We start from the raw sequence: 6,000 nt of genomic DNA, 5'->3' as shown, positions 1-6,000 counted from the left end.
CCCCCCCCTCTGTGCTCCAGGGCATGCTCAAGCTTGTGCAAGGGGCTGCTTGAAATTGACATTGCAGAGATACATTGTAACAATGCATTGTCAAGCCACTAACTCTGCTAATTGACGCCTGTTCTCTTTAAAACATTGTAACTTTACTCAGCACTCAGAGAATGTTTTAAGCAACACCACCCAGAAACTTTCTGTAACTACAACTTTTATTATTATACAAAATACTGTATGAATGTATGAGAGAGTGCTTGGATGATGAATGAATGGTTCTAAGAGGTGCCAGCCTGAGAATACAGCAACAAAGGGCTGAAGAAGGCGTCAGGTGCCAGTGCAACCAAAAGGTGTCAAGTGGAGAAACTGGAGGTCCACCCGATGAGATCACTGATGAGCACCTGGCAGCCACCCTGGAGACATCAGCATGATGCAGCAATTTCCATAGACTGGCATAGGAAGAAATTCCTATAAGAACTGGACTAAAAAACTATGGAATCAGAGTCCAAGGTTCTGCTGCCAGCCCACCAGGAGCTTCAGATGCACATCTGATCAGGACTTCCGCTCCCCACTACCATCACTTGTGTACAGAGTACCTGGCCAGTATCCTGTCACAAGCAACTTCCAGGCTGGTAACTATACACAGAACTTGAATGAATGGATGTATGAATGAATGGTTTATATATATATATAAGTGTATAAGGGTTAAGTAGTGTTAGGAATAAGTAGTTAAACAACGTTGTTTGCTTCTATCTTTTCTTTATTTTTTTATTATCTTTACAATAAATGTGGCTTTTTGCCTTATCCCCCCTCATAAGATCCTGCTTGCTTTTATTTGGTACAACATTTTGGTGGAGAATGCGAAAGGGGGAATATTGGTAAAAAGCCTCAGGTATTGTGAACATTAGTGTGCACACAGCGGACTCTACAAAGAGCAGTTCTATTTTTTTTTTCTTTTTCTTTCTTTTTATTTTGGTTAACCAAAGCCTGCTGACCTCCAGAGGGTAGAGGCTTCACAAAAGAGCTCATAGTAAAAAGAAGCTACAATTATTGAAATAATTTAGGCTGTAAATAGAAGCTATGGTTATTCATTGAAATAATCTAGGCTGTGTAAGAAGCTACGATTATTCATTGGAATAATCTAGGCTGTGTAACTAGAAGCTACAATTGTTGAAATAATTTAGGCTGTAAATAGAAGCTACGACTATTGTTGGAATAATCTAGGCTGTGTAAGAAGCTACGATTATTCATTGGAATAATCTAGGCTGTGTAACTAGAAGCTACAATTATTAAAATAATTTAGGCTGTAAAAAGAAGCTACGATTATTAATTAATAGTCTAGGCTGTGTCACTCGCTGCAAGGGTTCAGGGGTGATAAAGGAAACTACACAAGTATTAAAGATGTTTAAGAAAAGTCCAGGGAAAGCGGTCTCAGAGGGAGGAATAAAGTTTGAAGGAGCTCAAACCTCACCTTTTATAAAGAAATAACACTCTTTAAACAAATCCTTCAGAGATATGGGCACAAGTCCCTGGACTGGACAAGCCCTCGAAAATGTTTGTAATGTTTTGGACCTAGAGGATAGATTGGCACAGTATATCCTCATGTACAAACCTTCTAATGCTGCCAAAGGATATGCAGCAGCAATTTAACGATTATGGGAGGCATGTAATAACAGTTACCTCCACTTAGCTACCTGCAAAGAAAAAAAAATCTCTCTCTGCAGAAAAAGCTAAACCCAAAAGAAAAAGGAAAAAAAAACCCCACAACTTCAATTTGGCTCCTATGAAACCTGTAATAAGGTGTTCCTCAAATTAACTAATTATAAAAATTCAAATAGGAAACTGCAAAATGTAAAAGCCTCTGCTGCAAAAGCAAAAAGTTGGAAATGTCTGTCCCTCAGTACCCAGACACAGCTAGATTCCCTTAAGGATGGGTACTGAGAGTTAAAGTAGCACTCTCAAAGTTTTCATTAATATGCTTTAATAAAAAAGGACCAGGAGGTGTGGGGTTTAGTGAACAAGGCCACCCTCCTTGCTAAACTGGTAATGGGACAAAGCCTGTGTCCATGGAAAAGGGCCATTCAACAACAAAAAACAGGATCAGGCCCAAACAAGCAGGCAGGCAAAAGATAAATTAAAGGCCTTGTGGTAAAACTGGGAAAAAGCAGTAAGTACAGGTACTGTAAATCTAAATTCTTAAAACAATACTTACAAGAAGTAATATCTAAAGCAAGGCCAGTTTTCATTTTAAGAAATAAAGTGTTTTAAGAAAAAAAAAACCACACAAAAAAAGTTAACTCTACAGAGTATGGAAGGAATTGAGCAGTTGTAAAAATGCTAAAATGTTATAGGAAAAGAATTCTTAGTTTCTTTGCAGCCATTCTAAAGGAAAAAGGGGCCCTTTTCCAAAAGAGTGTCTGTAAATAATCCAGGCAAATTTAACTAAAGAACTTCAAGGGGGTTCTATTGGGAACTTAACTACCCCCAAATAAATAAAAGTGAATGTAATCTTTGTACAGGTATGTAAAAATAGTGTTAGAAATATTCAGAGAATATATGCATGTATCTGTGTGTAAATATAGTGTAAATAGTAGGTAAAGTTTTCAAGATCCAAAACTCCTGTTTTGTAGGTTAGTAAACTGTTTTGTATGCTTAAAACAAATTGGTTTGTTAAAACTCAGTGAGCATAAAAGAAATAGTTACACCCGATGCAAAAATTAATATGGCTAAATAACATTATAAACAAAGAATGCACATTTTCCTGTGACATGCAATGTATATTGTAGAAGGAGGTAAAAACTGGAAACAAATCAAAATCCTGTGAAGGCTCCAGGAGCCACAACAGGTTGTAATTTCCTTTTCAGGTTGCTGTGTGAGAAAGCAGAACTTAAAGTAAAAACTCAAAACTGTAAATCTCTGGCAAAAGTTATTGTGTCCCTTTTTAAAACAAAGCTACAAACAGCTTTTAATCTAAAAGCAAGCCAGAAAGTGTCTGTGGTGCAAATGCCCTAGCTGGCAGCACAAAAAAAAAAAAACAAAACAAAAAAAAAAAATGTTTGCAGGTAAATAAATAGTTTGATTAGCAAACTACCTGAGATCAGAACAAAAAGGATTGGAAAGCATATGGAAAAATTTCAAGATGGTTTTAAACACACTGGTCTCAAAGCTAAGTTGTCTAAATAAAAGGCATGCTATCACAGGATACTTAACACCTATTGGTAAGATCTACAGGGCTACTTGTTATTTAATGCTAATGTTCATAATTAACCCTGTAATATGTACATGATTTTCTTTTTTTTAAAAAAAGAAAAAACCTTTAAAATGTTAAAATAATCATTGGAAACACATCTCACACTTAAAACCCTCCCAGCATTATAGTAATAATGCTTCTTGGCTACTCTCTATTCATAAACCTAACACAGCAGAAACTTACTAACTTAGTCTGCTGTATAAGAGAAAAACTAAAGTACACCTCCTAAATTTAATAATTACACAGTGGGGTAATTCACCCACAAGAAGGGGTAAAAAACATAGAAACCTGTTTTGCCTACAAAACAAAAATATTTAACTATAGGAGTAATTGTAAGCAAAGAGACATGAAAGCATATTTGTAAAATAAAAAGAGAAAGTATGTAAATAATAATGCCACCCCCAAAGGGGTAGAAGTATGTTCTTGTTTTGTCTTTCAGAAAATCAGGACAAGCTGGTACCAACTAAATACCCTACAACACCATGGATGTATTGTTGCAACAAAGATTGTTTTATGTTTTGTGTTTGTCTCATGTCTGTCTGTCTAACTAGCTAGTATACTGTGTTAAAGATAATCTGCACTAGGCAGGAAAGGTTCAATAAGCATTAAACATGTTAACTGCATTTAAAGAAACCCAGTGTAGATGGCTGTGGAAAGATCTCAGAGGGACTGAGGGTTGTTTCAGAAGAGGCAGAATCAGCCAGGGAATTGGAGCAGTCTGGCAACCAAGTGACTGGGTATGACCAGCTTGCTGGGAAGTCAGTGTGTTTGGGACAGAAGTATTCCCAGGGGAGGCACACCCAGTCAGGCCTTTTGTCTTTGAAAGAGGGAGCTTTGCATTTAAAACAACAGGGCAATGGGGCAAAACCTATGTGGCCAAGGAAGGCTGCAGATTTTTCAACCTAAAAACCCAAAATTGTCAGCGTACATTTGGGATGGATTTGTTCCTGCTACTTATGCTAACTTTCATGACCACTGTACTGCAGTTACTAAGAATGTAACAATGTTCAATGTGCAGGATTTTATACCAAAACCCTGGAAATGGTTAAAAAAAAAAAAAATGTACCCAAGAGCACATTGTATGTTCAAAAGCCTTGTAACACTGGTATTTTACTGTTCGTACTTGTAATTAGTGTTGAAGCTTCTCACCTGAGAAAGGGGAATTCCAAAATTGGTGTGTGATGTAAAAAGGGAAACTGAGGCACACCACCAATTTTGTTTTCAGGGCTAAATGCAAAGATGCCTACACTATGTGGGATAAGAGCACATACATTCATGCACTGTTAATTGGGTTTCAAACTGTTGCCCAAGCTGCCCTGGATAAAATCACTATTTTCTCTCGCTCTGGGCAAGTCACCTGACCTGGATAAAGAGAATATTTGTTACATTACAATCACAAACACATGTTGCCTCACGATACCTTCTCTTAAACAGATTAAATACAAAGTGACACTACGAGTATACCAGATATCGTAGTGTCAAAAGGGGGAGTATGTAGGGATAACATATTAATGTATTGAAAATGATTCCTCCAAATGGAAGTGACTCCCCATAATTTGTTCCCCACAACTTAGTGTTTAGATTTATTATTAATTCTTCTTCTTATTATTATTATTATTTGTTAAGATTGTTAAATGTTTAGATTTATTATTATTATTGTCCCTTTAGAATATAATGTATTAGGTAATGTAACTTAGAACTGTTAAAAATATAATCCTATGTAACCAGAAACAGCCCCCCCCTCTGTGCTCCAGGGCATGCTCAAGCTTGTGCAAGGGGCTGCTTGAAATTGACATTGCAGAGATACATTGTAACAATGCATTGTCAAGCCACTAACTCTGCTAATTGACGCCTGTTCTCTTTAAAACATTGTAACTTTACTCAGCACTCAGAGAATGTTTTAAGCAACACCACCCAGAAACTTTCTGTAACTACAACTTTTATTATTATACAAAATACTGTATGAATGTATGAGAGAGTGCTTGGATGATGAATGAATGGTTCTAAGAGGTGCCAGCCTGAGAATACAGCAACAAAGGGCTGAAGAAGGCGTCAGGTGCCAGTGCAACCAAAAGGTGTCAAGTGGAGAAACTGGAGGTCCACCCGATGAGATCACTGATGAGCACCTGGCAGCCACCCTGGAGACATCAGCATGATGCAGCAATTTCCATAGACTGGCATAGGAAGAAATTCCTATAAGAACTGGACTAAAAAACTATGGAATCAGAGTCCAAGGTTCTGCTGCCAGCCCACCAGGAGCTTCAGATGCACATCTGATCAGGACTTCCGCTCCCCACTACCATCACTTGTGTACAGAGTACCTGGCCAGTATCCTGTCACAAGCAACTTCCAGGCTGGTAACTATACACAGAACTTGAATGAATGGATGTATGAATGAATGGTTTATATATATATATAAGTGTATAAGGGTTAAGTAGTGTTAGGAATAAGTAGTTAAACAACGTTGTTTGCTTCTATCTTTTCTTTATTTTTTTATTATCTTTACAATAAATGTGGCTTTTTGCCTTATCCCCCCTCATAAGATCCTGCTTGCTTTTATTTGGTACAACAGCTTCTCTGCCCGTCATCTAAGCTATGTCTAGACCAGTGGTCCCCAACCTTTGGAGGTTGCCGCATGCCTGGGGGCGGGGCCACCTCCAAGAGCCGCGCGCCCGGGGCCGGTGTCCCTCCCCCCCCCAAGCACCGCGCGCCCAGGGCCGGCGCCCCCCCAAGTGTCACGCGCCCGGGGCCGGCGCCCC

Source organism: Pelodiscus sinensis, chromosome 5, assembly GCF_052426305.1.
Source record: "Pelodiscus sinensis isolate ZL-2025 chromosome 5, ASM5242630v1, whole genome shotgun sequence".
Lineage (NCBI taxonomy): Eukaryota > Metazoa > Chordata > Testudines > Trionychidae > Pelodiscus > Pelodiscus sinensis.
The sequence above is the reverse complement of the archived record's forward strand: the minus strand, read 5'-3'. Positions refer to the sequence as shown.